The 22,767-nt window shown below is 39.0% G+C and overlaps 1 long non-coding RNA gene across 1 annotated transcript; it reads left to right on the top strand.

Moving 5' to 3' along the window:
- Positions 1-5,032: 5,032 nt before the first annotated feature.
- On the top strand, positions 5,033-22,509 carry LOC129725538 (uncharacterized). The gene is made up of 3 exons (XR_008728104.1): positions 5,033-5,168; positions 5,227-5,326; positions 22,381-22,509. It is a non-coding gene; the product is annotated as an uncharacterized LOC129725538 (long non-coding RNA).
- The last annotated feature ends 258 nt before the right edge of the window (positions 22,510-22,767 follow it).

Below are 22,767 nucleotides of genomic sequence, written 5' to 3'. Positions count from 1 at the left end.
CCGAAGTCACTTTAAGATTGAAGAATACTGTCCGTTTTAACCGCGTCAAATGCCTTGCTTATATCTGTATAAATACAATCGACTTGAAATCCTCTAGATATGTAATCGGTTACCAGTGAAGTAAACTCGCAAAGATTTGTGGTGACGGATTTCTTTTTTAGAAACCCGTGTTGCACGGGAGAAATGCGATCAGCGACTACCTCATAGAGAGTGTCGTACACTAGCCGTTCGAAGAGCTTAGGCATAGCGGATTGGATGGTTATACCACGATAGTTCTCGAGATCTGATCGAGATCCTTTTTTATGAACAGGTGTGACGTGTGAAATTTTCCAGATCGAGGGGAAGTAACCGGATGCCAGTGACGCGTTAAACAAACAGGTGAGAGGGGCCAAAAGCTCGCCTTGGAACTGTTTCAGAAGGCTATTCGAGAGAGTGTCAGGGCCAGGCGATGAGTTTGAATCAAGTTTGTGAATTCCATTTTTGACATCAATTTCAAATAGTTGGAATACTTCCGAGCCATTGTCGGAGATAGGTATACGTACGTTTGAAGGCTGCTCTGCAAAGACACTTTTTTTTTTTGGTAGCTTAGGTATTTATGATAAACATTAGTAAATAATGAGTATGTGTGTCCAATCACAAATGGTGACTTCTCAACACTGTTAGAAATTTGTTATTTTAATTGTTAGGATTTGTTTGCTTTCGCAATTAGGACTTATCATTCGTAGGGATTTAAACCTACTTGTCAGAAAAGGGGAAGTAAACTTACAACTAACTTAATTGCTAACTTATTGGCTATAAATAGAGTTTATCGTAGCAATTGAGGATTGCAACGATTTTTGTCGAAAATTGTTAATAATTTTATTTGACATAGCTTCTAATGGTTCAACACCAGTAAGTCTATATAATTCGAGTGTACCAAACGAAGGAGGACGCTTCAAAATCATTTTCAGAATTTTATTCTGAATCCTTCGGAGCGTTTTCTTCCTTGTTGAACAGCAATTTGACCAGGTCGGTACAGCATAAAGCATTGCTGGTCTAAAAATTTGTTTGAAAATCAAAAGTTTGTTCTTTAAACAAAGTTTAGAATTCCTGTTAATGAGAGGATATAAACATCTCGTATATTTGATGCACTTGGCTTGTATACTCTCAATGTGCTCTTTGAAAATAAGTTTTTTATCATAAATTAGTCCCAAGTACTTAACCTTGTCGGACCAACTTAAAATAACCCCATTCATCTTGACAACGTGATTATTGTTTGGCTTGAGGAAAGAAGCCCTAGGCTTATGCGGAAAAATTATCATTTGAGTTTTAGAAGCATTGGGAGAGATTTTCCACTTTTGCAAGTAGGAAGAAAAAATATCTAAACTTTTCTGCAATCGACTGCATATGACACGAAGACTTTTTCCTTTTACGGAAATGCTTGTGTCATCGCAGAACAATGACTTTGTGCATCCTGGAGGCAAATCAGGAAGATCTGAAGTGAATATGTTGTACAGGACTGGACCCAAGACTGAACCTTGAGGTACACCTGCTCTGACAGGAAATCTATCAGATTTTGAATTCTGATAGACAACCTGCAGAGTTCGATCAGTAAGATATTTTTTTAAAATTTTGATTAGGAAAATTGGAAAATTAAAAGTTTGCAATTTCGCAATCAAACCTTTATGCCAAACACTGTCGAATGCTTTTTCTATGTCTAAAAGAGCAGCTCCAGTGGAATAACCTTCAGATTTGTTAGCTCGTATCATATTAGTAACTCTGAGCAATTGATGAGTTGTGGAATGCCCATGGCGAAATCCAAACTGTTCATTTGCAAAAATCGAATTTTCGTTGATGTGTGACATCATTCTGTTAAGAATAATTCTCTCAAACAGTTTACTTATTGAAGAAAGCAAACTGATTGGTCGATAACTTGAAACTTCAGCTGGGTTCTTATCCGGTTTTAAAATTGGAGTAATTTTTGCATTTTTCCATAATTTGGGAAAATATGCAATTTTGAAGCAGCAATTGAAAATTTTCACTAAAAATTCCATTGTGCTCTCAGGGAGATGTTTGATTTGTATATTAAAGATTCCATCGTCATCAGGTGCTTTCAAATTTTTGAAATTTTTAATAATTGATTTAATCTCATTCAAGTTAGTTTCAATTATTTCTGCAGGTAAAAAATTCTGGGAAGAAATTAAATCAAATTGACGTGTGACTTCATTTTCAATTGAACTCACAAAATTCAAATTTAAGTTTTGAACACTCTCAAACTGCTGAGCAAGTCTTTGAGCCTTTTGTTTATTGGATACAAGAAAACGTTCACCATCTTTTAAAACTGGAATAGGCTTTGGAGGTTTCTTAAGAATCTTCGACAGCTTCCAAAAAGGTTTTGAATATGGTTTCAATTTTTCAACTTTAGTCTCCAAATTTTGATTTCTCAGAAGAGTAAATCTATGTTTAATCTCTTTCTGTAAATCTTTATAAATAGTTTTAAAAACAGAGTCACGAGAACGTTGATATTGACGTCTGCGGACATTTTTCAAACGAATTAGAAGTTGAAGACTTTCTTCAATTATTGGTGAATCAAATTTCACTTGAGCCTTTGGAACAGAATAATTCCTGGCATCAACAATTGCACATTTTAATGCTTCCAAAGCGGAATCAATATTCACTTCGTTTTGCAAATCAAGCTCATTATTGAAATTTCTCTCAATATGAGTTTTGTATCTTTCCCAATTAGCCTTGTTATAATTAAAAACAGAGCTCATAGGGTTTAAAACTGATTCATGTGATAAAGAAAAAGTTATTGGAAGATGGTCAGAATCAAAGTCAGCATGTGTGATCGAATCACTACATACATGACTTTGATCTGTAAGCAACAAATCAATTGTTGAAGGGTTTCTTACAGAAGAAAAGCATGTAGGACTATTCGGAGACAAAATAGAATAGTATCCTGAAGAACAATCATTGAATAAAAATTTTATTATTATTATATAAAAATTTCGAACGATTTCTGGTGAGTTTTTGTAAATTACCTTTAAAATAATTTTTGTGCTCGCGTGTGCATTGAAATGGTAAATATGCTGCGGCAATAAATAAAATCCCAAGTTCAGTTTGAACTTCAATTCCCAAAGTTTCAATAACTTTCGTCTCAAGATGGGGAAGAGCACGATGTTTGATCGGTGATAAATAACAACCACCGCCGGAACCCTGAATCCTATCATATCTATGAACCACGTAATTGAGATCATATTTTAATTTTATGTTAGGTTTCAAAAATGTTTCAGTAATAATTGCAATATGCATATTATTTACTGTTAAAAAATTTAAAAGCTCATTCTCATTGGCCTTCAATGAGCGAGCATTCCAATTTAATATTTCAATTGTTTTATTTAAAATCATTGCTAAATTTTAAATTAGAAACAATTTTAATAGTAAAATTTGCGCCTATTTGAATGGCTTCAAACATTGATTTTGCCTGCAACATGGCGTTCATAAGATCGAACATTGCCTGTTGCAAAAAAGAAAGTTTACCTGTCGTAATAGGCCCCAGGCAGTTGACATTAGAGAAAATATTTTCGGCAGCAATATTAGCTGGAGTAATAGGTGTACAATTATTTTCTAGCGTATTTTGCTTACCCATATTAGCGGTCATTTTCGAACTACCAACACTAGGCGGTATAATGTTCGAACTACCTGTAACCTGTGCATAAGTTAAACGGGTATGCAAAGGAATAGGTAAACTATGCGTCACTGGTACGCTTGGAGAATTTTGTTTACCTTGCCTTGCCTTAACAATTGCTAAACGGGCTGGGCATTGATAAAAATTCGACATAAGGTTGCCGTTACAATTCGCACAGCGAAAATTTTTACTCTCTTTCACAGGACATGTGTCCTTTTGTGAGAAGAGTCTCCACAAATGAGACATTTTTGGTCCATGTTACAAAACTTTGAACCATGGCCATAACGTTGGCAAACACGGCATTGGGTGATATGCTTTTCATCTCCACCAAACTTTCGATATAATTCCCATTTTACACGCACGTTATATAAAGCATGTGCTTTTTCAAAAAATTTTAAGTTACTAACCTCACTGCGGTTAAAATGAATTAAATAATTTACAAGGGAAATTCCAGTTCGCTGGCTGTTTTCGCCTCGTGATTTTTGTTTCATCAGAATTACTTGGGTAGGGGCTATACCAAGTAATTCTGTCAAAGTAATTTTGATCTCATCAACGGTTTGATCGTTGGTGAGACCTTTCAATACGACCTTGAACGGCTTGGCGCTCTTCGTATCATATGTAAAAAAGACACTTTTAAAATGTTCAGCGAAAAGGCTAGTCGACGATTGAGTATCTTCAGTGGTTGCGCCTCTGTACCTCATTTTTTCAGGGATACCCGAATGTTTCCTTCGACTATTCACGAAGTTCCAAAATGCTTTGGGGTCAGTTTTTACATTTCGCTGTATTTAATTTAGGTAAACCTGATATTCTTCCCTGTGTGCAGCTTTGAACATGCGTAGCAGTTGTTTATAGTGTGTTACATTTTCGTTTGATCTCGTACGACGCATTCGCTTCAGAGCAGTTTTTTTCATCTTCATCAGTTCTATCAGCGCAGGAGAAAACCATTCGGGGTATTTATGGCTATGCTTAGCACGTTTCATAACTACAGAAGTATGACGGGAAAAAATATGGAACAATGTGAAATAAAACAGTAAGGTATTGAAATCCACCCAGTTATTAACATTCGTGATATCGCCAACGTCAACTTCGAAGACTCCAACTGATCGAAGGAAATCAACCATTACTACCGCCTGCCTTTCGTATTCTTCGAAGTTAACAACGAATAGTGCTTCCGATATAAAAACATTATTCCAATCAACATTGCTCAGGTTTTCACGCACGCTCGCGACATTCATTGCTTTCCGGTTCAAACACTTTTTGAGCATCCCCGGTTTATACTTATCTGATTCATCTGCTTCGATGGTCAATAACATCGCATTGTGATGAATTTCGTTTTTAATCATTGGATCCGTCAGAGCCAATTGACAAATATTTGTGTCAGTAGTGAACACCAAGTCAAGAAAACAATTGTTTTGGTTTGGCAAATTGCAAACTTGCAACAGTCCAACAGAAAGTAAACTGTCAACAACAGCTATCTCGGTTTGCGAGTTGATTCGGTTTGGTAAGTAAAAGGGATTATTCGAGTCAAAATGTATCTGATTCCAATTTTAATTTGGCAGGTTCAAATCACCGAGTACGACGACGTCATCATTTGGGCCAATAGATTCAATTACTGATTCGACGAACGAGCAGAAAGAGCGATAACGATCAACACTAAAGGTACCGTCTGTCGGGGTGAGATTAAGCCACGGGGGTGAGATTGAGCAAAAACGGGAAATGTTTGTATGTTAAATTACTTGAGATTTCTAGAACCTAATGTTTCAAACTCAATACTGTATGAACATGACATATTTATTCACAACTTGAGATAGAATATAGATAATATTAGTGAACTGTTTGACTTAAATGATTTCTGAAAGTACAGGCTGAAAAACACGCGCAAATAACGTTACCAGAAAATGTCTCATGCAAACCAACCCGATCAAGAAATTACATCAACTCAATGCTCAGATGGTACGTTAGGATGTCGTCTCCAATGTGTTGAGGAACTATTATGCATTGAACCTGTGATGGCTCAGAAAATAATGTTTCTCCAAACTGTACTCTTTTCGAGCCCTTTTGGGGTGAGATTGTGCCAAGCTATAATGAACGGTACAGGTGTGGAATTCACATACACGATAAAATTATTTTAGTATACACCAAAACACTTGCATTGTTTACATAGGATATGTTATCTAGTGTGACGTCACACCCCGCGAAGATTACCCAATGTTCCGTCACGATGCATCAGAATTCAGGTTAGAAACCATAGTTTGCTGCCGAGCTTACTCAATACTGTAGAGAATCAAAACAATTTTAACATGAACTAGAGCATAAGCTTGCCACAGAGTTCACTTAACTCGCAGGAAACATCTTGCAATAACATAGCATTCTGATGCATTCCTTATAATGAATTGTTGGCTGAACAGAACGACATCAAGGCATTTTCTGTATTATAAACTCAACCGAACAGAACAAAACATCCTTATTATGAGTCGTTGAAAATCAATAACCACGCGTCCTAGTTATAAAGCGTCGAACGATCGGTGGCTTACGAAATGTAAATATCCTAACGAGCAAGCCACACAATGTTTACCTTTTTAATTTAACTATAAGCAAAACAGAAGCCGGAGGCACAGCGTCACTCACGGTTACCCTTAGGCGCTCACGGTTGCGCACGGTACCGAGAGCTTGCGCGCTCTCGGATACTCACAATTAGCGCGCGAACAAATACCGTACGCTCTCGCACGTTACTCCGATGCACGCGCTCTATAACGTCCGCGGTATAATAATATGTACTAAAATACAACTCGAAAACGAAACAGAGTAATAAATACTATAGGTTAGAATAGAAACGCTAGATAGACGATAACTCAGGTCGGAGGAGAAGAGTCTCTCCGCTCTGAGTTACACAGGTTAATATTAAAGCAAAATTGTAACTTAATAAAATCAATCATCTTTATCTATCATCCAAAAGAGGTGATTCCCTGCACTAAGTGCACGTACAGGACTTCGTGTGTTTCATTTCTAAGTGATCACAGGTCCTGGTAGAGCTCTAGCTATCTCTACACGGTGGTGACAGTTACGGTGGTGACAGAAAGACTCGCGCCAGTTAATCAGTCCGAAGTTTTAAAATAGTATAAAGTATAAAGTTTAAAGTGATAAACGAGTGATAGCCGGTTCAGGAAAAGAACCCTAAAGGACACATTTGGTATCAGACTAAAGAATAACCTACGCCATTCAGGAAAAGTCAAGTGGAGGCTAAAGAAAACTTAAAGAATTAATCAGATCGAGTGCAACTATTTCACGCGGAAGTGCTGGTTGAAGGTGGCCAGAAGTAACAGTGGATATCGATTCAGTTTAAGACTAATAATCTCCGGAATTGAATGTAGTATTGCAGTGCATCGAATGAGTGAGAGTTCTTTAAAAGCGCCAGAAAGAAAAGTAGCATAGTGACTATACGTGATTGAACTCCAACGAGGACTAAAAGTGTTAGAGAAAAAATTGTGCACGCGAAACAGAAAAAAACAGCAAAAAAATAGTAAGGAAGAACATTGGTTACAAACTTTAATAGTGTTAAAAACAAATTTGGTTCGCGTTCGAAAGAAAAAAAATGTAAAAGTGGTTTATAGTGATAAAGAAGCAACACAGAACAAGAGGAAGGAAAGTAATATGATTAATTAAATAATAATACAATATTAATACGAGAAAAAGACGAAGTGAAAAATTATTAAAAATGAACAAAAACTCAAGTGCGAAGTTACGCCGCGCATTAAACATTAGATTTGTGGTGTATGATAAGGATTTTCATTACCGACGAATCTGTCGCAACAGGAAGATGAATTTTAACCGGTAAGTTCTTGATTTTCTTCCCTATAAAAAAAAGATTCATTCATTTCGCCCAAAAATAATGTGACTCCGTATCAGCGAAATAAACTAGTTGACATTTGCACGACCTGACTAATTAAATAACAGTGCCTGCGGCAACGCGGATGGCAAGACGAATAGTAGATCGCAAACAGACAGAGTTACGCACATGGAACTCACCTTAATTGTTCTGAAAAGAGTTTTAGCTCACTGGTAGCCATACAGCAAGTATGTAAATTGGGAGCTACGTTATCGTTAGCGATATAAAAAAAGGGCGTGAGAGCCTCTGCGATCGCGTCTTCACTTATACAGTATAGTAGCATATGCTAGAATGCTTGTCGTCCCGTTCTTATGCCACCAGGTTGATTCGGTGACGTATTTTACAGTGTTATTGCGATCAGCTGTGCCAGGCACGGTCAAGGTCGCGGTTTGTATGCAGTAATTTTAATGCCGATGGTAGATCGTGCTGCTAGCATAAGCAAAACGAATCAGTAGCGATGAAATGTTGAGTAGGTCAAAGTAAAAATTAGATCAATAAGCGCAACGCGCGCAGCAATTAGAGAGCAATTAGAAATTAGAGTCGGTCACGCTACGTTATCACATCTGGCTAACAGAAGCGTTAGTGATACCTAGGAAAAAGAGAAAGAAGGCCACATGAGCCTTTACAATTGTCTTTACAGACGGATATTTTTTTACAGTGCTAGTATTTTTTTATAATATTTTAAAGCAATATAGAATCCTTATTATTTATGCTTGGAAATAACTTACAATAATTGTAATTATTATTTTAAAGAAACTTTAGAATCTATTTTATCAGGAAGAGTAATATTTATTGTAAAATGGAGTACACGTTCCTAGAAAGAGATGCCATGCAGTGCATCCCAGAATATGACGGATCGGTAGACGAACTAGAAGCGTTCATTTACCATATTGAGCATTTTGCCCTAAAAATACATGAGGGAGTGCCACACACTTCTCTGATTTATATAATTTTATTGAAATTGAAAGGCAAAGCAGCTGCCGCGATACACAAAGTAAGAGCAGATACTTGGCGACAGGTCAAGCAGAATCTTTACAAGGAATTTGGAGAATATATATCTATAGGAGCGGTAATTATTCAGGTAGAAACATTGAGGCAGGGAGTGTATGAGACCTTCCCTGAGTACAAAAGAAGTGTAATTAAAATAAGAGACAAATCGACTTCTACGAAAACAAATGTGAGAAGTCTTGTATGATAGTGAGACTCCGGTTACATTGCATAGCAGGGCTGCACGACAGCTTATTGAAAGAAGCCGCCGGAGGTAGAGAAGCGCTGAATTTAGAAAAGCTGCTTGATTACTTAGAAAATTATGAACAGGAGATCAAACATATCTCCGATATTGAGAACCGGTTGCGTGGCGTAGATTTGCTCGAAAAACAGCACGCCGCGCCCAAGCATTGTATCAGAAGCAGAAATATTTTCTCAATCAACCACACGGGTACGAGTTATAGAAAAAGATGGTTCAAAAGAAATAAGCATATCAGTCGCAGAACTAGAAATTATGAAAGATATAGCGGGAATCGGCCTAGTTATAACAAACACGACGCTCCTAGGAATTGGCGTAATCAGGAGAACTATGCCAGAAACAGGCAGCACAATTATTATGGTCAGAGCGGATCAATGAACGGACGGTCCGATCACTCGTGCGACCGCAGACACCGAAATATTTTGAGTATAAGACATATTGGAAGGGGGGATACAAATTACCCAAAACAAGTTATAAAAGATCCATTTGCACAAGAGTATTTCAGCGATGACTTCGCAGAATTGTGTCAGAACGTCAACTGGCGTATGTGCACAGATGAACCCAGCAACATAGAAATAGCCGATTGGAGGACCGCATGCAATCACATAAGAGACAATAGTGCTTGTGTGGCTTAGCGCGTCTATTACGATGTCAGAGGGTACTTAATGTTAACGCTGCTGGCTAAGCAGAATGTCCAATTTACGTTAAACTTAATCTTAGATACAGGTGCATGTACGAATATAATTAATGCACGCATTGTAAACCTTTTGAATGTACCGGTAAATACACAGAATGTAACTACTTTTGGAGGTATCGGCCGCAACATTGTACGAACCTCAGGTACAATTACGTTGGATTTAATAGTCGGAGACTTCCTAATCCCGACACAATTTCATGTATTAGAAAATTTGCCAAGCGACGGAATAATCGGAGCAGAGTTTTTAAAGAAGCATACGCTTCAAATTGGGAATAATTTTGATTACATCGTGTTCAAGAAACACGACAATAGAGATCCGGACGACTTGAGTCCGTGGAGCATGCCCAAGGAGGAAGTCCTTGCTCGACATGTTTATATGGCAGCCAGAAATAGAGTCCTGGTGCAGAACGAATTGAGAGATACTAGCGACACAGCCCGCAATGAGACTGACGTAGACAAAAACGATATAAATAGCGAGCACCAAACATATCAGAATGAAGAGCCAAAGAACAATTTTCTTGACTCGAAAAATATATTGTGATGCCCGAGTTAGATCTAGACTCGAGGCTTGACTATGACCTGTTGGAGCACAAGCTGATACCAGAGTCAAAAGGTATTGCAAGAATTGAAAAACTACGGCAAGTGTTAAATTTGGCCCACTTGCCTGAAATGGAGTTTAAGACAGTGAAGAATATAGTTGAAAGCTTTGCTGACACTTTATTTTTCGAAGGCGACAGATTAACTACGACTGACGCCGCAGTACACACTATTGAAACTTCATCGGATGTGCCTATTAATAAAAGGCAATACAGATTTCCCGAGGTCACAAAAAGGCATATAAATGAAGAAATAGATGAAATGTGGGCGCAGGGTATTATAAAAACCAGTACTAGTCCCTGGAATGCACCGGTATTATGTGTACCAAAGAAACCGGATGCTGATGGTAATAAAAGATACAGAATTGTGGTAGACTTCAGGTCGTTAAACGAAGTCACAAGACCGTTTGTATACCCAATACCTTTTATAAATGAGATATTGGATAATGTTGGAGAGGCGAAATACTTCTCTTCAATTGATTTGAAATCGGGTTTTTATCAAGTTCCGATTGATCGCCGAGATGCGGCTAAAACGGCGTTTTCCACACTAAAAGGCCATTTTGAATTTACGCGAATGCCAATGGGGTTGAAGAATAGTCCTTCAACCTTTCAGAAGTTGATGAATACAGTTTTGTTTGAGATCGGGGATGTGAAAGCATTTGTTTACCTCGATGATATTCTAGTTTTCGGCGACACTATCGGCGCATAATGCATAATGACAACTATGCATTAGCATAATGACAACTTGCGTAAAGTATTACGGGCTCTACGTAAGCATAACTTAAAAATTGAACCAGCGAAATGCCAATTTCTGAAAAGAGAATTAGAATACTTGGGACATGTCGTTAACGAGAACGGCATCAAACCCACTAATGCAAATATACATGCCATACAGAGCCTCAAATCACCCACTAACGTGAAAGGTATAAGATCGTTTTTGGGAACAGTGAATTTTTACGGGAAATTTATCCCTAATATCGTGGAAAAACGCAGACCGCTGAATGATTTGCTAAAGAAAGACGCTAAATTTGTGTGGGGAAAAGAATGCCAAGAAGCGTTCGATTTCCTTAGAGACGCGCTGATTACAGAGCCTGTTTTAGTCCGGCCAGATTATGAGGACACTTTTGTTATTACGACGGACGCTAGCAATTATACTATTGGGGCCGTCCTGTCAAACGAAAAGTCCATGCACCGGCCGATCGCATTCGCAAGTCGTGCACTTGTAGGTGCAGAAACAAGATACCATATTATAGAAAAGTAACTACTGGCAATGGTATGGGCCATAGAATATTTCAAACATTACATTTTTGGCCAAAAGTTTATCGTTTATACGGACCACAGACCGCTTATAGCGATATGGAGGCTCAAAGAGACATCTCCAACGCTGACAAGATTGAGACTGAAGTTGCAGGGTTTAGAATGCAGCATCAGGTACAAACAAGGAAGCGAGAATGTAGTCGCAGATTTTTTGTCACGTTTGTCAGATGGGACATGTCAGGGGCAAGAAAGTGCTCCCCACAGGCAGATAGCAATGATTACGCGCCAGCAGAAACGCTTGCTAGAGCAGCAGAAAAACACTTCAGATGAATTACAGGGCACAATACAAGATTTGAGTGCCATAGACATTGCGGACATCGCTGAGGACGAGGATGAGCAACAACTCGTCAACATCTCGTATGATGATTTTTCCCAGGCATTATCAATTGGCCTGATACCAAACGAGACGGTGGAAGTCTCGAAGAGAATATTGGTTGAGAGGAATATCGAAGCTCGTCTTGTCATTTTAAACAGCCGGACGGCATACAGAGAGCTTCAGACACTGTATCAGCTGTCACAAGGACTGAAAGAATACGTAGAGGATGGTGTACTCAAATTAAAAGACAAGAAGGTAGGCGGTTTTATATTGGACGGCAGCGGAAATTCATTAATCGACTGCCGGAAATTCTTTTCACTGTTTTTAGAAATTTTCAATAGGAGTCCCGCGGCTGTGAAAGCTGCTGGGGTAATTCATTTAATATCATTTAGAAAAATCAAACAACGGGAGATTTTACAAATGATTCAATTTATAGCGGGTAAGCTAAAGAAGCAACTTATACTATATAATGCTGATAGCGAGCGTACGTTGGTTGCGCCGGATCAGATAGAAACAATTTTGAAAGAATTTCACGATGCACCCTTAGGAGGGCATGTTGGAGCGCGACGAATGCGCCAGAGGATTGGCACACTATTTACGTGGGCCACTATGAAGCGAGATATTGAGAATTATGTGCGGCAGTGTGAGTCCTACCAGAAGAACAAAATTTGTAAGTCCAACAGGATTCCAATGTAGATTACGACAACTGCTTCGGAACCATTTGATACACTTTATATGGATATAGTTGTGTTACCCGAGTCTGATAGCGGGAACAAATATGGATTAGTCATGCAAGATGATTTGACTAGATACTTGATCGCGGCACCAATGCCAAATCAAGAGAGCTACACAGTAGCTGAAACTTTTGTGGAAAACTATATATGCAAATTTGGGGCACCGTTAGATTTAGTTACGGATAATGGTGCAAATTTTGTGAGCACACTCATGAAAGATGTGTGCAAGATCTTGAAGATCAAGAAAATTACCACTAGCCCATATCACCCACAGGCTAACTTGGTGGAGAGATCAAATCGTGAATTAAAAACTTACCTAAGGCAATTTATTGGCGGAAAACCGCACACGTGGGATAAATTACTTCCATTTTTAACGTTTGAGTATAATACCTCAGTAAACTCATCAACGGGGTACACCCCTTTCGAATTATTGTATGGACGTACAGAACGCATTCCGACCTCCATTTACAAGCGGAATGGAGTGGACAATTTGACATATCAAACATATACACAAGAGATGAAAAAAATATTTTTTGACCTCCACGCAAACGCGAAGGCCAACCTAAAGGATTCAAAAGAAAAGCGCAAGCAAGTTTATGATAGAAAGGCAAATGAATGGCAGCCCATGTTTGGTGATTTAGTTTTAGTGAAATCAGTCCCAACAGGGCCAGGTCAAAAGCTCCAGAATATGTGGAGAGGACCTTATGAAGTAGTTGAATTTCCAAGTGAAATGACAACGGTAATCAAAAACGGAAACCGTTTAGAGAAAGTTCATAATAACCGACTTAAACGTTATTATGACTGATTATATGAACTTGAGTTGGAATACGATATTGGATGTTATAAGTTACGACAGCGCAGGCACCTGAGCATCTCAGGGTGACGGGCTGTATTTTTTTTAAGTAATTCGAAGGAAAACACGAAGTAACGCATGCTGAGTCTAATATATCACAAGATATATTCAAACACAAAACTCTTTAACGAAAAACGGACAGGTGAATACGAAGAAATCTTCCGGCTGTTGATGAGCCCAACAAACAACAGTACAGAATCGCGTTAACAAGAGCCGACCATAAGCTACGTAAGTTCGAGGCCAAAATTAGTAATGAATGAGAAAACACGATAATATATCATACCTGCGGGGAAGAATACTATAAATAAAAAAATAAAGAGGAAAATAGAATATAAAGGCGTGAAGAAATAGAAAAAGTCGCCGAGAAAGATGAATGATTTTATTGACGGGAGTCAATAGGCAGAACCAAACGGGAAAAAGTATACTGAAGTTACGGCGTGAAGAAATAGAAAAAGTCGCCAAAAATATCAAGAGCCTTTCAATGACAGGAATCAAAAGGCGTGACAAGGTTTAGAGAAGGAAATGGCGTGAAGAAATACGAAAAGTCGCCGAAAGAGATATACAGCCCGTGAGGATAGCGGTCAAATGGCATAACACAGTTGGAAAAATTTAAATACGAATGAAAGTGTGAGGGACAAGGAACCCTGCCGATAACAGTTAAATAAATAGAAAACTTGGGGAATTTAAAGCACTAGGATGACCTGGAAGGTTGTAATGGAAAAAAGAAAGGAGAAAAATTATATAGTGAACAAAAGACCTCATGAAAACGAGGTTTGAATAATTCAAATAGCTAATGGCCCAATAAGAAATAGAAGCAGAAAATCGATTGATGATGTACTAGGAAATTTTGTGTGATGGAGATAATTTAAATGACGGAAAACAATAGAACTAGGAGAGACTTTGGACAAGAAGGCTAAACCTACCGGACAAGGAGACTGCTGACTTAAGGAGATTCAGTCTATTCTAATTTTAGTTAAGGACGAGCGAATGTAGACAACGGGGATGGTTACCCAGAATGATTGGCGGGAGTGCAAATGGAGTGAAAGGAAAACAAGGGAAAAACCGGCCCAGGATGATTGAGTGTGCGAGTTTTCGTTTATTTTATAACCTTCTTATCTTTCAGGAATCTCTAGAGCGGGCGGTCGCACCTTCGGAGGGAAGGGGGAGAGGTATTATGCAGACTACTGCATAACAGGAGAAGTGTAAGTAAATGTAAGTATGGCGGGATAAAAAGATATTCTAGAGAGAAAAAAAGAGATATAAAAAATTAAAACTACAAAACTTAATGGAAAACAAGGAAGTCAAGAGAGTATTAAGAGTTTTTTAAAAGAGTCGATGATAGGAGATATATGAAGACAGAGGTAATAAAATGAATATTTAACCGACGCGATTGTTTACAACGAAAAGATTTATTTATGAAACAGACAAAGAATACCTGACAAAGAAAAGGAAGAAATTTAACCGATGCGGTTTGTTCGATGAGAACATGATGAAACGAAGATAGAGAGATGAAAGAATGTGTGAAACAGATATATTTTAGTGAAAATGTTGTAAGGAAAATGCAAGATTATATCCAAAGAAAAGCAAGAGGATGGAAAAATATGTAACCAAAAGGTAACAAACAAGCAAAACATTTATGATTTTTCATCAAAATGAAAAAAAGTTAATCAATGGCCAAAAGACAAGTTAAACTGATATTTCAACATAGAAAGTAAAAGGCCTGTTAAAGATGAATCGGATTGATATGTGTCAACATGATGTTTAATCTGGAAAAACATCATATATCAAAGTTAAAAGTGAAACGAAATAAAAGAAAGAATGCACATTGAAATATATTTTTTTTTGTAAAATCAGATAAACAAAATATACACACAAAAATATTGTACACTTTAGTAGGGGAAGAGAATTGAAAGTATATTAACCGAAAGAAAAAAAATACGAACATAGATTGTAAGTAGAAGATAAAACAGAAAATAAAATGTAAGAGGCCCGTACGCGAGTGAAAAGTAATTTTAGACAGCAAGTGGAAAGGAAGTAACAAACCAAAAAAGAATTGATGAATTATTAGCAAAAAATAAATGCACCACTTGCTTAGCAGGGTTAGCACGTAAGATAAAAAAAAAAACAAGCAGCTAAACGACGAGATGAGCGAATTAACGATTGCGGACATTACAGACCACGAGGAGATGCCACCGAGACGCCAGAAGACGGCAGTTGGCGCTAAGAGGAGACCGGATGGTGGGAGTCAATGGCGGGTGAGGTATTTCGAGCAGTATCGAGGAGAGAACAACCACCAGCCTCCAGTTTCTAGACCAAGGGAAAAATCACGAACGCGGCGAAGCCGCCAATTCAACACAGATCCCAGACAACATAAAAAAAATGGACGAGAGCTAACCAGATATCAGTTATCGATCTGGTTTAGCTCAGACTAATCGAGACAGCATCAGTTACGCATCAGAAAACTTCCTAAGAAAACTTCATGGGGAGATTGCCAATTGACGTGAAATCACCAACGGAAATCAAGGGGACAATATCCTGGCCGACCCCATTCGAATTGCAAAATTCATGTTTGCATTACGCATCAAACAAACGGGAAAAACAAGTGGAAACATTGCAAGCAAAACAATGCAAGGTACATCACCCCGAGACAAAAGTAGGGCAAGCCAACGAAATCAGCTGACACCTTACTGCCCCAAAGAGTCCACTGGCCAAGCTTTGAATTTACGCCAAGTAAGGATTACCTAAAGTTACTGAACCCCGTAATAATATAGCAGGGGCAACCCAACGTAAAATAGCATCAACCAGGCACCCAGCTGCATGCGCAGTATGGAGAGTGCGCAAGTGGGAAAGCAAACGCGGCAGGCGCAGGGCGGAACCCCCGCCAAAGAAGGAATTCACACAAACACAAACTCGAACGCGGCGGACCGGGCGAGCCTCCACTATGACGGCGCGCACGGCGCTCCGGGTATTCGACCGACTACACCAATGACGACATCCTCAGGCGACGAATACCTCCACCGCTGGACACTCCCCCCAGGTCCAAATACGGCAACCAAGCAGCGAGCACCAGCACGCAGCCGAGATGTAGGGGGGCCGAATAAGTGGATGTGATATGTTGTACAGAACAGTAAAGGAAAAAAAAGAAAGAAGAAAATATTAGGTAAATAAGACGCACCAAAAACAAAGCCAACATAACTAGGCATTAGGCCGTTATCTCATCGCGATAACAACCACCTCGGGAGAGTGGGGAGATGTGACGTCACACCCCGCGAAGATTACCCCATGTTCCGTCACGATGCATCAGAATTCAGGCTAGAAACCATAGTTTGCTGCCGAGCTTACTCAATACTGTAGAGAATCAAATCAATTTTAACATGAACTAGAGCATTAGCTTACCACAGAGTTCACTTAACTCGCAGGAAACATCTTGCAATAACATAGCATTCTGGAGCATTCCTTATTTTGAATTGTTGGACGAACAGAACGACATCAAGGCATTTTCTGTATTATAAACTCAACCGAACAGAACAAAACATCCTTATTATGAGTCGTTGAAAATCAATAACCACGCATCCTAGTTATAAAGCGTCGAACGATCGGTGGCTTACGAAATGTAAATATCCTAACGAGCAAGCCACACAATGTTTACCGTTTCAATTTAACCATAAGCAAAACAGAAGCCGGAGGCACAGCGTCACTCACGGTTACCCTTAGGCGCTCACGGTTGCGCACGGTACCGAGAGCTTGCGCGCTCTCGGATACTCACAATTAGCGCGCGAACAAATACCGTACGCTCTCGCACGTTACTCCGATGCACGCGCTCTATAACGTCCGCGGTATAATAATAATATACGCGGTATAATACTCAAATTAAAAGACAAGAAGGTAGGCGGTTTTATATTAGACGGCAGCGGAAATTCATTAATCGACTGCCGGAAATTCTTTTCACTGTTTTTAGAAATTTTCAATAGGAGTCCCGCGGCTGTGAAAGCTGCTGGGGTAATTCATTTAATATCATTTAGAAAAATCAAACAACGGGAGATTTTACAAATGATTCAATTTATAGCGGGTAAGCTAAAGAAGCAACTTATACTATATAATGCTGATAGCGAGCGTACGTTGGTTGCGCCGGATCAGATAGAAACAATTTTGAAAGAATTTCACGATGCACCCTTAGGAAGGCATGTTGGAGCGCGACGAATGCGCCAGAGGATTGGCACACTATTTACGTGGGCCACTATGAAGCGAGATATTGAGAATTATGTGCGGCAGTGTGAGTCCTGCCAGAAGAACAAAATTTGTAAGTCCAACAGGATTCCAATGTAGATTACGACAACTGCTTCGGAACCATTTGATACACTTTATATGGATATAGTTGTGTTACCCGAGTCTGATAGCGGGAACAAATATGGATTAGTCATGCAAGATGATTTGACTAGATACTTGATCGCGGCACCAATGCCAAATCAAGAGAGCTACACAGTAGCTGAAACTTTTGTGGAAAACTATATATGCAAATTTGGGGCACCGTTAGATTTAGTTACGGATAATGGTGCAAATTTTGTGAGCACACTCATGAAAGATGTGTGCAAGATCTTGAAGATCAAGAAAATTACCACTAGCCCATATCACCCACAGGCTAACTTGGTGGAGAGATCAAATCGTGAATTAAAAACTTACCTAAGGCAATTTATTGGCGGAAAACCGCACACGTGGGATAAATTACTTCCATTTTTAACGTTTGAGTATAATACCTCAGTAAACTCATCAACGGGGTACACCCCTTTCGAATTATTGTATGGACGTACAGAACGCATTCCGACCTCCATTTACAAGCGGAATGGAGTGGACAATTTGACATATCAAACATATACACAAGAGATGAAAAAAATATTTTTTGACCTCCACGCAAACGCGAAGGCCAACCTAAAGGATTCAAAAGAAAAGCGCAAGCAAGTTTATGATAGAAAGGCAAATGAATGGCAGCCCATGTTTGGTGATTTAGTTTTAGTGAAATCAGTCCCGACAGGGCCAGGTCAAAAGCTCCAGAATATGTGGAGAGGACCTTATGAAGTAGTTGAATTTCCAAGTGAAATGACAACGGTAATCAAAAACGGAAACCGTTTAGAGAAAGTTCATAATAACCGACTTAAACGTTATTATAACTGATTATATGAACTTGAGTTGGAATACGATATTGGATGTTATAAGTTACGACAGCGCAGGCACCTGAGCATCTCAGGGTGACGGGCTGTATTTTTTTTAAGTAATTCGAAGGAAAACACGAAGTAACGCATGCTGAGTCTAATATATCACAAGATATATTCAAACACAAACCCCTTTAACGAAAAACGGACAGGTGAATACAAAGAAATCTTCCGGCTGTTGATGAGCCCAACAAACAACAGTACAGAATCGCGTTAACAAGAGCCGACCATAAGCTACGTAAGTTCGAGGCCAAAATTAGTAATGAATGAGAAAACACGATAATATATCATACCTGCGGGGAAGAATACTATAAATAAAAAAATAAAGAGGAAAATAGAATATAAAGGCGTGAAGAAATAGAAAAAGTCGCCGAGAAAGATGAATGATTTTATTGACGGGAGTCAATAGGCAGAACCAAACAGGAAAAAGTATACTGAAGTTACGGCGTGAAGAAATAGAAAAAGTCGCCAAAAATATCAAGAGCCTTTCAATGACAGGAATCAAAAGGCGTGACAAGGTTTAGAGAAGGAAATGGCGTGAAGAAATACGAAAAGTCGCCGAAAGAGATATACAGCCCGTGAGGATAGCGGTCAAATGACATAACACAGTTGGAAAAATTTAAATACGAATGAAGGCGTGAGGGACGAGGAACCCTGCCGATAACAGTTAAATAAATAGAAAACTTGGGGAATTTAAAGGACTAGGATGACCTGGAAGGTTGTAATGGAAAAAAGAAAGGAGAAAAATTATATAGTGAACAAAAGACCTCATGAAAACGAGGTTTGAATAATTCAAAATAGCTAATGGCCCAATAAGAAATAGAAGCAGAAAATCGATTGATGATGTACTTGGGAATTTTGTGTGATGGAGATAATTTAAATGACGGAAAACAATAGAACTAGGAGAGACTTTGGACAAGAAGGCTAAACCTACCGGACAAGGAGACTGCTGACTTTAGGAGATTCAGACTATTCTAATTTTAGTTAAGGACGAGCGAATGTAGACAACGGGGATGGTTACCCAGAATGATTGGCGGGAGTGCAAATTGAGTGAAAGGAAAACAAGGGAAAAACCGGCCCAGGATGATTGAGTGTGCGAGTTTTCGTTTATTTTCTAACCTTCTTATCTTTCAGGAATCTCTAGAGCGGGCGGTCGCACCTTCGGAGGGAAGGGGGAGAGGTATTATGCAGACTACTGCATAACAGGAGAAGTGTAAGTAAATGTAAGTATGGCGGGATAAAAAGAAATTCTAGAGAGAATAAAAAAGATATAACAAATTAAAACTACAAAACTTAATGGAAAACAAGGAAGTCAAGAGAGTATTAAGAGTTTTTTAAAAGATCGGATTGATATGTGTCAATATGATGTTTAATCTGGAAAAACATCATATATCAAAGTTAAAAGTGAAACGAAATAAAAGAAAGAATGCACATTTAAATATCATTTTTTTGTAAAATCAGATAAACAAAATATACACACAAAAATATTGTACACTTTAGTAGGGGAAGAGAATTGAAAGTATATTAACCGAAAGAAAAAAAATACGGGCATAGATTGTAAGTAGAAGATAAAACAGAAAATAAAATGTAAGAGGCCCGTACGCGAGTGAAAAGTAATTTTAGACAGCAAGTGGAAAGGAAGTAACAAACCAAAAAAGAATTGATGAATTATTAGCAAAAAATAAATGCACCACTTGCTTAGCAGGGTTAGCACGTAAGATAAAAAAGACACCAAGCAGCTAAACGACGAGATGAGCGAATTAACGATTGCGGACATTACAGACCACGAGGAGATGCCACCGAGACGCCAGAAGACGGCTGTTGGCGCTAAGAGGAGACCGGACGCGGCGGACCGGGCGAGCCTCCACTATGACGGCGCGCACGGCGCTCCGGGTGTTCGACCGACTACACCAATGACGACACTCCCCCCAGGTCCTAATACGGCAACCAAGCAGCGAGCACCAGCACGCAGCCGAGATGTAGGGGGGCCGAATAAGTGGATGTGATATGTTGTACAGAACAGTAAAGGAAAAAAAAGAAAGAAGAAAATATTAGGTAAATAAGACGCACCAAAAACAAAACCAACATAACTAGGCATTAGGCCGTTATCTCATCGCGATAACAACCACCTCGGGAGAGTGGGGAGATGTGACGTCACACCCCGCGAAGATTACCCAATGTTCCGTCACGATGCATCAGAATTCAGGCTAGAAACCATAGTTTGCTGCCGAGCTTACTCAATACTGTAGAGAATCAAAACAATTCTAACATGAACTAGAGCATTAGCTTACCACAGAATTCACTTAACTCGCAGGAAACATCTTGCAATAACATAGCATTCTGGAGCATTCCTTATTTTGAATTGTTGGACGAACAGAACGACATCAAGGCATTTTCTGTATTATAAACTCAACCGAACAGATCAAAACATCCTTAATATGAGTCGTTGAAAATCAATAACCACGCGTCCTAGTTATAAAGCGTCGAACGATCGGTGGCTTACGAAATGTAAATATCCTAACGAGCAAGCCACACAATGTTTACCGTTTCAATTTAACTATAAGCAAAACAGAAGCCGGAGGCAAAGCGTCACTCACGGTTACCCTTAGGCGCTCACGGTTGCGCACGGTACCGAGAGCTTGCGCACTCTCGGATACTCACAATTAGCGCGCGAACAAATACCGTACGCTCTCGCACGTTACTCCGATGCACGCGCTCTATAACGTCCGCGGTATAATAATATGTACTAAAATTCAACTCGAAAACGAAACAGAGTAATAAATACTATAGGTTAGAATAGAACCGTTAGATAGACGATAACTCAGGTCGGAGGAGAAGAGTCTCTCCGCTCTGAGTTACACAGGTTAATATTTAAGCAAAATTGTAACTTAATAAAATCAATCATCTTTATCTATCATCCAAAAGAGGTGATTCCGTGCACTAAGTGCACGTACAGAACTTCGTGTGTTTCATTTCTAAGTGATCACAGGTACTGGTAGAGCTCTAGCTAGCGCTACACTAGCTATGGTATTATTTGAAATAGAGACTAAATGCTTGAGAATAGTAAGCTAACAACTGTTAGATGGAAATTTACAATGACTGGAATGTAACAAAGTTTTGTACACCTATTGTACATAAACTGATGGCTTTAAAGCAAGGAAGGAGGGTTGTGGGTACGTTTCCTGCGGTTTTGAGATCTCCAATGGAATACCACTGTATATTCAATGACATATAATAATTGAAACGAAGTCTTCTCAGACTTTATGTCCTAACGATTTCCCTTTCTAAGCTACCTGGAGACGCCACTTTGTGTATAGAAACTGTCCATGAGCCACGATCTCATAACTGGTTACTCCAGATATTGATTTGATCCAGTCATACATTTTTCTTTAATTATTATGAAACGTAGTTTCTGGTCAACTCCCTACAGCCCCTTAATAGTCCACGTTGTTTATGGTCGTCCCTATACTTACTGTTTAGTCATGTTATTCATGTGAATTATTCGTAGATACACTACTGGTCATTCAACAGGTATTAAATTCAAATTTTTGATTTTGGCACAATCTCACCCCATAGAAGGGGTGAGATTAGGCCAAAGTTCATTCAATTTTAGCAAAACTATAGTTTATTGTAACTTGACCATATTTGCGGCAGTCGTTAACTAAACATTTAAGTGTGCATTGACGTGATTTGGATCAAACTCATTGCCTAAATGTGTGCATTACAAGCTAAGGAACAAAAACGTGTCCTTTTTTGGCACAATCTCACCCCGGCAGACGGTAGGTGGAATATATCCGCAGCACAAGTAGAGTGAGCCGGTGACTGTTGATAATCTAACACAAAGCGCTTCATTGTTTTTAGCCACTGCGTGTTCTGTGCTGGCAACGTGACTGTGGACAGCAATCAAGACCCCACCGCCGGATTTGTTTTTCACTATTAGAAATATTTCTATCACAGCGATATACGTTAAAGTGCGGAGGAAAAAGCGACCTATCTGTTACAGTTGAGTCCAAGTAAGTTTCCGTAAAAGCGAAAACATCTATATCGAGTTCTAATGCAGCCATATAGACTATTTTCTGGCGCTCGCTTCCTTTTATGCTGTTCATATTTTGGTAATACACAGCTAATATTCGTTTCTTTTTTACAGGTTTTGGAGCACTTAACAAAACTGTAGAAGTCAATGAGCGCGAATTCAAAACTGGGTCAGGTATGTTTTTAGAATAATCATTCGTAACAATATTACATGAG

This window comes from Wyeomyia smithii, chromosome 2, assembly GCF_029784165.1.
Source record: "Wyeomyia smithii strain HCP4-BCI-WySm-NY-G18 chromosome 2, ASM2978416v1, whole genome shotgun sequence".
Taxonomy (NCBI): Eukaryota; Metazoa; Arthropoda; class Insecta; order Diptera; family Culicidae; genus Wyeomyia; species Wyeomyia smithii.
The sequence above is the reverse complement of the archived record's forward strand: the minus strand, read 5'-3'. Positions and strand labels throughout refer to the sequence as shown.